Raw genomic sequence first — 12,764 nt, forward strand, 5'->3', positions numbered from 1 at the left:
TCTTTTTTCTTTTTTCAATTTAATGAGTTATTAACTATCTATTTATTTACTCATTTACTGTTTTTTTTTATCTCTTTTACTGTCTCTCTCAGTAATTAGCATTTGATAGTGTTTTTTTTTACGACCTTAAGTTTTATTTATTCATTTATTTATGTATTCATCTCATTTTATGCTCTTAGGTCTATATATTATTTTTTTAGGATTTTTTAGGGTGTTGTTCTTCTCCAGCCTCTGGTATTTCCTCTCCTACGACAGCGTTTCTACAGTTCCTGTTCCTGTTCTGATGAATTTTGTTTTATTTGTTCTACATAATGAATTTTTAAGTCGTCTGTCTGTCTGTGCATGTGTGGGTGTGTGTCTGTGTTGGAGGACGAGGAGGGAGGTGGCCGTGGGTTCATGAGGGATTATTGTGTATTGTGTTTTTGTACGACTTTACAAATATGTGTTTTTCTGCAGGATGTTTCCATTTTCCTTCAGTCATTAGTTCCCTCTCCAGTGAACCACTGGTTTGAGGGATTTTTCTTTACTACACTACACACTATTGGGTTTATTTATTTATTTATTCATTATCAAGTATTAACATCCAGACTCTCTGTGTAGCGTTTGCATGTTCTCCCTGTGTCTGTGTGGGTTCCTCCCACCGTCTAAAGACATCGTTAGGTTCATTGATCATAACCAGTGGTTGTTTGTCTCTCTGTGTTAGTCTTAGAGGTATAAAGAGATGATTTGCACAGGAATGAAGAAGAGGTATGTATAGCACTTTAAATATTATCTTTATTGTTGTTGTTGCTATTATTATTATTGTTATTATTAAGCAGAGGAGGAAGAAAACACATTAACACCGATGAGAGGTTGATAGTGTTTCAGATATTACTCAGATTATTTAAATTGATGCTATAAACAGGTGCAGTCATTTGCAAATTGAATTAATTATTCATTAAAATAATGTTCCAAATAACTTATTTACATACTGCTTAAGAAAACAATTCTATCCCAAACTTTGAGAATGAGCCGATAAAACATAATCCATTGTTTAAGAGAAACCGTTTGCAGCCTTGAGTCTGTTTGCAATAATTAATCAAGTCCAGTAGCTGGAAAGGAGGAAAGTAAAACTAATGACGTGGCCTTAAAGTTTACTTTAGTGAAAGGAAATGAGGGTGTTGTTTTACTACTGCAGGTTTATACTATAAAAATAAATCATAATGGAAATAACCTTTATAAAAACTCTTAAAACAGGACTTTATTTAACCTTTTCACCAGATGCATCTTATAGCAAATGTTTACTGCAGTACAACAGAGTTACATGAGCCAGTTTGGGTTTTTTTAGGATCCTGCTGAAGCACCTGGACCGAGGATATAGAATCAAAATGATCTAACTACATTAAAGATACTGCATTTAAACCTCGTAGAACTGCATGAATGCTTACGGCACAATGCGGTTCAGTACATCGATGGCCACTTACCTTACTCCAAGTCATCAGAGTGCATGGAGTCATCAACCAGGGCTGCATAGTCCGGACATTAGCTGCTAGATAGATACATATTTAGTCGATATATGAATTGCAGGCTAACTACTTAGCTCCCTGGAGTTTTGCAGCAGCTTGTGTGTTTGATTGTGGATGTGTGGGGAGACCTCAGACTGTCAATCAGTCACTGTATTGGACGTCAACCAAGTGTGAGACGTCATAACGAGTGCAGATGATAAACTAGCATCTAAAGCGGGTCGGCATAAACACTGACACGCTGGCAGCTCTCAGTGTTAAGACGATCGTCGCTTTACATGTGGCCTGATTTCTTGGGTTTGATTGACAGTTCCCTTCCAAGATCCCTGCAGCACTGTCGCCCCCCCTCCCATCCTGCCCACATTCCCAGGGATCTGCTGAGGGAGGGATGTAAACTCCAACACCCAGGAGCATGTCTCCATCTCCATTCACCTGCAGAATCTTAAAGTCGGGCACAGATGCACAGTGGTCCATGGACGTCTGCCTGCAGCCAGGTCTGCACCAAACACTCCTTTCTGGTTCCAACAAACACACACAGTTTGTCCATCTTCCTGCCAAAGTCCTCACGTTTCCCATGAGGACAAATGGCAGTCATCAACTAGGGCTGCATATTAAACCTGCCTCTCCGCTCTTTCACCCAGCATGAGTTCTCTCCAGGAGGAAAATGTTTTTGCATTTTGTGTCATAATTTAACTTTGCATTACTGTTGATAATGGCACCCGTTGAGAAGAAACTTTTAAACTGGCACCCTAAACATTCTTCTTCACGACATGTGATCTACCCCTGTTGTACATACACATGTCGGCTACATGCAGAAGTTAGTGGTAAATCTAGTTTAGCTTCATTTAAACCTGGAAGAGTTCAGGGATCACCAGGCTCATTAGGATTCCTTCTCTGGGATCCGTAAATGACTGGACCAAATTTCCGTCTGGGCAAAAGCTCACCACCCTCGGACGCATGCAGCTCACGAGTATAAGAGAGTAATCATTACTCTGCAGCGTGATCCTGTTAACAGCGTGGCGTCGGGGCAGGGATGTACATAATCACTGCTAATGAAGAATAATCTGAGGGTCACAGGACACATGGAGCTAGAAGCAGCAGCTTTGATCAGCCACTTTCAGCCATGACATTTAACAGGAAGTGACCAGATTGGTTAAAAGCACATACACTCCCCCAGTGGAGTTTGTTTGAGAGGACGTCAGGGACTCGGAGGAGCAGACTCTGGGGACTACACATCAATTTTATATCTGTCCGGGTCCTTTAAATGAAAATGGCTTCTGAACCTTCTCAGAGTGTATTTATTAACACAGCTGTCAGGTAAAAACGGGGTTGGCTATTTTTGACACTGTCTCCAAAAGGATCGATGAGGTCTGATAAGGTCTGACGAGTCTGCGGCGTCCACGCACTACACTTTTAGAAGAACGTGGAAAAACTTTGGTAAAAGAAAAAAGAGGCAAAGGCAGAGGAGGGAATGGTGGATGTAATATGCACTGAAGAAAAAAAATGAAGGAGACAAGAAGGAAAGAGAGAAGAATCCTCAGGATAATGAAAATCCTAAACCAGAAGACACAGGTGTTACAAACTGAATTAAAGAATATAAATATAGTTTATAGTTGGGTGGGTGATGCATATAATCTGCTGTACAGCTGACATTTCAACACAGAGGTCTATGGGGATTTGGAGCCGTATATTAGAAAGAGTCTAACTCAAATCATGGCGCCATGTTTGCTACATCAGAGGTTAGATTCTACAGTGTAACTCTATGGGGCGGATGTGCTATGTTTAAATAAATGTCTTATTTCCACCATTAACAGGTCTATAAATGTTATTGCCAATGTCTGTCAATATGTAAAAGGTCCTCACTTAAATATCCCAGCGTCTACTTCCTTTAAATATCTTAAATGAGCTGTAAAATGCTTTGTAGCCCAATCACCTCATCAGTCATGGAGCTGTGTTTAACTTCTCCTCAGTCTCCTTGTTCATCCATCACCGTTAAAAGGTTGAAATTACTCAGAAAAATTAGAAATACTCAAAAATAAATAGTGAAAATTAAGCTAGTTTTACTATAATTTAGTATCATCATCATAGCATTAGCACGCTAGCCATGATAACTTAGTAGTAACTGAGGTAAAGTTATGTGTTAATTAAATGTGTCTATCTACATGGACATAAATTACATGCACACATGGGTTTCACAGTATATATGACGCGAGCTGCTATTTTTCTAAGCCTTTAGTCTAGATAACTAGCTAGCATAAGGCTAGCATAAGGCTAGGCTAACTTCATTCATTTGTAAAGAAGTGTATTTGAGATCACATTAATGATGGTATGACTTTATTTTTCTATATAAAATCTTAACAAACGTCAAAGAGAGACATTGACATTTATCTCATCATATAATAGAGAGAAATCAGTTGACATCCAGTTCTTCCTTTTAATCTTCTGCTCCATAACTTTCTCCGTTTTTGTTCACTGGGAAAATGCCACTTCTCTATGGGTGAATATTGGTTAGATGGATCTAACATGGCGCCCATGAAACACGTGACCAGCTCAGAACCAATCAGCATAGAGGGACAGATCAGACGCTCTATTCCCTGGTTGGACAGACTTTTTTTAATATAACCTACAGCTCTGTAGGGATTGACTCAAGTTCAGAGTGAGCCTCTAGTGGCCGTTAGAGGAACTGCACTTTCATCTCAGTAATCGCTCAACAATACGGTCCAATAAATAAAGCACGCAGCAATTAAATTATGCAGCTGTAACTAGACTATAAAATCACTGAGAATCAGATACAATAAAACACGAGGCTGGAATCCAGATCCAACTTCCACCTTTTTCGAGGGCAGGAAGTTGCTCCATTAAGAACTGATTGTTCTACAGCACGGATTTACCCGTCAAATAGCTTGGGTGGCTTCTGATTGGTTGTTGGACTCTCCAGTTGCATGTAAAGGCTGAAAGGCTACACCAGACTAATAAAATACAACAATAATGATAATAAATGACAGAAAAGAGCTGCAGCCCTTAAAAGAACATTGAACATTAAGTCTCGCCTCCACACCAGAGCGTGTGTGCAGCAAACTTATGTTATTGAATTCTTCCACTAAAATATCTCAGCATCCCTGCAGATTCCTAACTCAAATCTCCTCTGTTTCACCTCCTGCTATCCATTATACCCGACCTGTGTCAGGCTCTTTAGCACTCCTCAGCACTCATTAATTATTCTGTCAACCTCAGTTCCCCTCCAGGAAAAGCTCTCGTGTATTTCCTCCTAAAATAACCGAACCTTTCCAATTATTTTATAGCTCTATCGTTTCAGCCCACTATCACGGTCCTGGAGATATAAATGATCGGATGAGATGTTTCTCATTTTCTTCTACTGAACGTCTTTTTCTTCTTCTCTCATGTCTCTTCCCGTTGGCGTGGACAGCTTGCTAACGCTATAAGAGGTCGTGTTGTAACAATAGCTCATTTGGTGTTAGAGCGATAACCAGCTTCCTCATTAATCACGGGAATGACACCCGTTGACGTGTTGGCGTGAAGGCGTTGTGGTGAAGTCACTTAGGCCGAGAACGGGAGCTAAATTGACAAGTGAGAGATTAGTTTGCTGCTCGAGAGTCAAAAAAAAAAAAACTAAATCCCTTCGCTTAAAACTCTGGAGAAACTCAAAAACAGCTGAATCATTTCATACAACAAGGCAGACATTTTAAACATGACAAGATATATATATATATATATATATATATATATATATATATATATATATATATATATATATATATATATATTTAGTTTTTTGTGTTGAATCACTCCATTGGGAACTAATTATGCTCCTGCAACGATTTACCCATCCAATTAAATCCTTTTCAGTGCAGCTTTATGTGATTATGGACAGAAACTGCAGCGTAGTCAGACAAATTATCCGAGCACCGTGGAGAGGAATATTCTTCGGACCATTTTATCAAGGCTTGACAGACCAGCTCAAGTATGTGACCCACCACTGTCTGTATCACTGTTTGCCACATACTTGGTTGCTCTGATTGGCTGGAGGTCGGACTGGGGGGTTAAACTGGTTCAAACCGGTATTTTGTTTTTGCTATAATATGAATTTTTTGTGTATTTGAATACACAGCGAAAACACAGGTGAGGCGTGGTGAAGATGGAAAGGTCCGAAAAATGAAGTAGCAGAAGGAAAACAAAAAAAAAAGCTGCCATGTCGGTTGTTTGGAATTATTTACGGTGACCAGACGTCCCCAATTTCTGGAGCAAGTCCCCGTTTTGGACGACCTGTCCCCGGAAAATGTCCCCAATTTTACCTTTTTATGAATAAGAAAAAAATGTTGTGCGCAAGCTACAGTTATTACGGTAGCCGGTCGCGCTGCTATTGACATCACAGGAATAGCAGTTTAAATATGTTTAAATATAATAATAAATGAAACCGTAATTGTCCCTGTTTCTTCATTTTATCTTGATAACATTCAATTCTTTTTTTTTTTTTTTTTTTGTTTTTTAATCTCTGAGCTGTAAATGTCAGGATTTCCACATCAGCAGTCAGTGCTAACACGGGTCCATGCAAACCTGTTTCACTAGTAGCGTGGGATTATTCTACTGTATTTACTCGTAATCACAGTAAAATAGTCCATCCTTCGTCAGTCTACTGCATTAACTCCTCTGTCTACCAGTAGAAAATGTTGGAAGCAGCCACTGAATATTGTTGTGGTCATGAAGGAATGGACACGGTAGAAAAAAATACTCCTGGTGGCATTTAAGAAAATGGTCCAAAGAATTTAGATGCATCAGACCAGGTGACATTTTTTGATCCTTTTGTGACTTAGAGCTGCAGTTTCCTGTTCTTATCTCACAGGGTTGATAGTCTGTGTGGTGCATCTTCTTTAGAGATGCCTCGGTCATAGCAAGTGCGTATTTGAATCGGTATTTTTTATATATGTGTGCAATATATTATTATTTGATACACTTAGGGTACCTAGTAGAGACAGTTGTGGATCTAAACCAGGGATAATATGTATAATCTTGGATAAGGGATCACAGAGGTCGTACCAGATGCTTTCACCTCATTGCAGGACCAAAGAGCCCATCTCATTCTGTTGCCTTTCTATCAGCTCACCTCTTCATCTGTTATCTGGAGATGCAGAATAAACAGCTGCTCCGTCGTCATCTCTCTTCAAATAAACTCTCAGAATTTCTCCCTTTTTCCTGGACTGGAACAATTCAGTCGAGCACATTTCAAAACTGATCCAAAAGTATGTTCTCGATCAATTTGAAGGGATAAACTGGCCTCATTAAACACGCAAACATCGTGCAGACGGCGCAGCGTGCCTCCAAACCAGGCTTTTATTTCAAATAGTGCTGCTTTTATAAAAAGAAAAGATCCATGAAAGGACAGTCTACGCTTAAGTGTCACTTGTCCCCGACTTGAAGGGAGTCACCAGTGGTATTTAAATGGCTCACAGCTTCGGTTAATGTTCCAGGAACGTTTTTATTCTTAAAGCAATTAAGACGACATGCTGTGAAGCTGTGGAGCTCTGATGCTTGTTTAAATACTTTTATCTTTCAGGAGTGTTCAGGAGTGTGACTGCAACCGTCTGATATACTCTGAACCGCTGCAAGGTCCAGAACTTCTCCTGCCACATTTCAAACTAAAAATCAATTGAGGGAAAGTGTTGTTTGTGTTCCAGAGTCGGACGACTTCTCCCTCTCCCTGCAGAGACCTGCACCACCATCTATTTAATAGTGCAGTGATTTCTGCAGAAGAGCAGGCTGCAGCCAGGCCAGACCCGCTCACGGTGGCTCATTACATCTTTTGCAGTTAATGAACCGAGTAGTCTGCAGTCCACCGGCACAAAAGGCCACACATCACATTACGTCAGTGGATTCCAGTAAGTGCCATCGCTCCATAACGTAAACCTCTGCTGCAGTTAAACTCGGCTTCCCGATTGGATCTGTTTGAAGGATATCAGGCACCGTGAAAGTGTGGAGGCGCTGCTGTGCACGCAGACACTCGTAAAGGCCGGAGTTTGTGCAGACGCAGCTCTTTTAAAAGTTTGAAACGTGTGAGGAGTGAAATATGGCCACGCACAGGGCGCAACCTCGTCCTCCGTCCAAGGCTGATTTGAGTTCGGTCCAGCTCTCACATAGTTGAATAACTCTGTGTCCACGGTTCATCTGCCGCAGTGAGGAATGAGGATCGGGGATTTAAGACACACTGAACCTCAGATTGTTTGTTTCCTTTGTGCTGCTTCCTTCTCTGATGCGTGGACACCACAAGAACTGCTTTTCTTCACGGAGCGCCGGTGATTTCAGCCCTGACTGGAACTGACTCTGTGCACAGTACAATCTGTCCTTTATTTACTCACCAGATTCCTCTCTAATCCACTAGGTGATATTCAGAGCACATAAACATCTCTCACGAATCATGTACTGACAAGTGTCTGGCAGATTGCTCAGTTTCATACCGACATGTCTTTTAATTTCCATGATTTAGTCAAAGACGGAATAAACGTTCCAGCTTCATGTTGCTGAAGACGTCAGGAACTTGTCACGTCATCTCATGTTTTCCCCACGTCAGGCGAAGAAGATTCTTCCCGACTTTATTGACAGGTTACGATGTTTGTGGCAGAACATTGGTCTGGAGTCTGTCCGTTGGAAACTGATCATGCTCCAACAAAGATCTGTGACTTCATGTGGTGATGGACATTAGAGTAACAGTCTGACACATGATCTGAGCAACTTGGAGCTGATTTAGACTACAACAGTAAGGAGGGTCGTTAACTTTGCAGCACATTAAGTTAATTTAACATGCATGTGCACAATAAACACCACCAATAAACCAATAAATAATATTCATTATGCATGTGGCAGTGACCCAAACTATTTGTTTCCTTATTTATTTATTTTTGTACACACTCACCAATGAGTTGGAATCTTTGATCCAGAATGATTGATCAGGAAAAAGAAATATAATAAAAGAGATTATCAACGCTCCCATGAATTTAGGTTGATTTAGGTTTAGGCTTCGGTGTCAGTTTGAGGCTGCTGTTGCTACGGCAACAGTCCAGACCCTAAAGTGGAACAGCTGATGTTGGTGTGAACCATTTTGGGCAGGTTCATAGTCAACAAGTTCATAGTGTAAACAGTGGACGCAAGACCACCATAGGTGAAATGCGATACACTGCTCCCACACCAGGGGGCAGCAACAGAGCTGTCTATTGATTTATTATTATTATCTCTATGAACGGCTCTGAGGTGAAGTCGCAAAAAACGAGGAGTGCATTATTTTATTGTGAGTCATCTTGATTCATTTAAAGCTTGATTTAGTTTTCATCTTTATTTTTTTTAATATAAATAAGTGAGAAAGGGTAGACATAAGTTTTACCTCCACCTACTAATTTTCTGACACTAAACTTTGGTTTTCTTTCTTTCTTTTAAATTCAATTGTGTTTTGTCAGTCTTCTTTTGACACTTTCTTCACTCTTTCCCATCGGAAACGATATTTCTTTATTTCCACACATTATCTGTAGGACAGTTTATCCACCTCTCCCGTTTTGTCGCCAACAGTCTTCTTCTGTTAAATAACAAAGTGGTTAATAGGTTCATTACATGCATTAGCGCCTCCCATGGTGACGGAATATATTACACGCGCTGCAGCGTCGCATCATGGCGGCCGATACATGTGTAGGTTCCGACATCTCATCCCACAGAGGAAACAAACTTCGCTTAAATGTTCAGGTAAGTACATCAGTTTTTAAATATCTCGCTAGAAGTTGAGGAGAATATTCATTGCCGTGAATCTGAACTTGCCTTGATGGTCATCTGGATTTTAACTAGTGGTCAGAAGAAACTGCTTGGAAAAACATGGAGCTAAAAAAAATGTCTGGCTTCTAACTTTACTAATTGATGGTTAAAATCCCAAGTCAGTGTTTGTCATGATGTTGAATTCACCGGTCCATGGCAACTGCTGAAGAATTACAGGCATTAATAGAACTGACTGTGGTTCCTCCATTATCATTTACTTCCCACTCAGATAATTGAACTAAATTAAGTTCTCCAGCATCCCGGCCAGGTAACAATGTTTTCTTTGAATCTCCTCAAGGTTTGAGGGACCTTAACATGACTTTTCCACATTTTTTCCTGGGAGTGGAGCCCAAGTACAGCAGCACCTCGGCCAGACCACGGTTAAACAAAAGTTAGTTTCATCTGTTTCTCCATCGCAGGCTCAAATTTTATTACAGCCTCTTCAGAAAATGGATGACACTTCTCCTCCTCCTCCTTCTATTTCACCCTCCCGAACACCACCTTTTTCTGCGAAGCAGGAAATGAGGGAAGGATTCACTGAGACCATGAAGTCAAGGTTTAACTTTCAGTAACAGTAAAACTTTAGGAAGCTGAAATTCTTAAAGTGATGCGCAGTTATTAAATAGTATTTTGTATGGTTTTTGACACGACTCCTTATCAAGAGCTAAAAAAAACAACAACCTGTATTTAAATCTCATCAAAGAACAAAATTAGAGTTTAAAAGCATATCATTTTAAAGAAGAAACTCACAATTTTGCTGTATTTCCCTTTTGTGCTACTGCGGCTTTAGTTACTTAACTACTTAAGATTATACATTTTCATAAATATATATATATATACTTTATGCAACATGATGTTGAAATGAACCTTCTCAAAAATATAAATGATTTTCACTGACGCAAGATCAAAATTAGACTGTTCAGTTTTCCTTTTGATGTTTAAGAGTCAAATTTAAATAAATAATTTTTTTTTTTTAATTGCATTTCTTTTTAGAATTAGCTGCCAAGACATCACATTGAGCTTGTGTGACGTCAGGGAGGGTTAATCTATCTGTGCAAAGGTCATCTTGACTTCGCAAATCAGGTTTAAGGCCATAGTCCAACAAATTATACTCTCAAGGTGAAATACAATGATAAGATCAAGTACAAAGATGTTATTAGATTACTCCAAAGTCTCCACTTCAGCATATTACACATGGAAGGTGGAAGTGAACAGCTACTGGACATAATGGAACATAATCCAAGTAAAACAGTATTTATATTTACAGATAAAAACACAAGATATTTTTGAGTAATCTAATATCCTGATTATAGCAGAATCCTTCTGATTTCATTTCATGACTGTGTCTTTAAAGCTAAAAGTCAGAGGAACTGTGCCAATAGAATAATTGAGTTTATCTCAGACCCCTGACCAATAAATATGCACAGTGAATCTAGACTACATCTGTCTAATTAATCAAATTAATTAAGTTAAACCAAAGAACCTATTTTCCCATAGAGAGACTTTTTAGGATTAATACAATTTGCTAGATTTGAAATCATTTGAAATCCAAAGCCTAAATAAAATCCAGATACAGAATCACTTTATTAATCCCAAGGGGAAATTACTTTTCGTTACAGCAGCTCCTACTCAAAGTGAACCAGTGTTCAGAACAAAGAGAATAAGAACAGACACATCACTGTAAAACTATAAGAAATATACACTCACCGGCCACTTTAATAGGTACACTTTGATAGTAAAAGCTTGGACCCCCTTTTGCCTTCAGAACTGCCTTAATTCTTGGTGTCATTAGCTATTTGTGTTAAAAGCCATTGAACAGGTGTACCTAATAAAGTGGCAAGTGAGTGTATATAAAATATGTAACTATAAGTGAACATGTTTTCTGAGTTGTTGCTTTATAATAACATTGAATATGGGGGTATTACATGGAGAGTCCAATAAATAATCCACTACTATATTTGGCATAGGGAGGAGGCTGGGGTGGATGGATGGGAAGACAAAGCTCTGAACTTACATTTCTAAACCAATAAATGAGTCAGTGTTGCTTGTTTAAACTTGTGGTTTTATTGAAACAATGACCTCAAAGATTGTCTGTTTTGCCACAACGTTGCCGACTCATTAAAGCACAGGTTACTTAAAACATTTACAGATATCTACATTTCTGCACCAATCGGCTCCTTTCGCCAATAGCAGCTGCTCTTGAGTTCACTGGTTAGTCCACACTTGATGTTTTGGTTCAATGTAAATAGCACCTCTCATAATCCACTCACACTTACTTAGTTTCAATTACAGTTTTTCTCAAAATAATAAATGATATTATTGATCCCTGGGGGAAATTACTTTTCGTTACAGCAGCTCCAACCCAAAGTGTTAAGAACAAAGATGATGATGGGGAAATGCCAAAAAAGCCTTTACATTGTGCTTTTGTGGTACACTTTTATATTGATACGTCTGAAAAAACATCTCATTGGAGCATAAAAATAAAAAAAGGAGTAATGGAAACCGGCCTCCTGGTGGAAATCCTAAATAGGACAAGTGCCATTTTTTTGTGCCATATTCAGGCTTAGAAACCGATGTCTGGTGGAATTCATAGCGATGACATTCACCCTGTCTAGAAAAACCGAGCGGTATCTGTGGTAGGCGGTTGAGGGCCGATGTTGGAAACACTTGAGCGCATAAATCCTTTAAAACAACTGTTGTTCCACATTTTTCCAACCATGACACATTCGGAAAGTGTTGTCCACAGTCTGAACTTGAGCTACGGAGACAAATTTCTGTCAACATTCACGAGCCTCATGCAGCCTGAGGTGGTTTCAGCAACAGGGAAACTTTCTTCCTCCAGCCTTCATCACCGTTTTAGACAATTGCTCTGCTCCAGTGTCTCATTATACAGAACATTTCCTCCATCCTCCGTCCATGCTGCACATCTTAGCCAAAAACAAGAGGCAGAGTTGGAGCAATGAAGAACATAGATCGGTTTCCACCTGCAAAAGGGGAAAAAAAATTCTTCTGGATGGTTGAAGAGGTGCTGTGGTTTGTCCAGTATGATGTGTTGTTTGAAAAAGAGGTCTGTTAGGTCATTTCATACTGGATTAATTCCTCAAATTTATGTGAAACGTTGTTGTGGTGAGTCAAATTGGCCTTGACATCCTTCTCCCCAGCTACTTTATGAGGCTTATGAGACATTCAGAGACCTATAAGGCTGAATGAAATAAATAAATCCTGCAGCATGTTCCAGATCTACTCTGAAAAGAAAAGGTTGGCGTCCTTTTCAGATTCCTTTTCCCGAAGCACGTGAACTTTTCTGAAGGAGCAATGGTTCTAGTCTAATTTCGATTTTGTTCCAGATGTTCCTCAGCTTGGTCTTTAGACTCATGGTGGTCAACACTGTCAAGTTAATCGGAGAAGAACAATTTAAATGACTTAAGAATTACCTCCTGATTTTGCAGCTTT

The sequence above is a fragment of the Mugil cephalus genome, chromosome 5 (genome assembly GCF_022458985.1).
Source record: "Mugil cephalus isolate CIBA_MC_2020 chromosome 5, CIBA_Mcephalus_1.1, whole genome shotgun sequence".
NCBI lineage: Eukaryota > Metazoa > Chordata > Actinopteri > Mugiliformes > Mugilidae > Mugil > Mugil cephalus.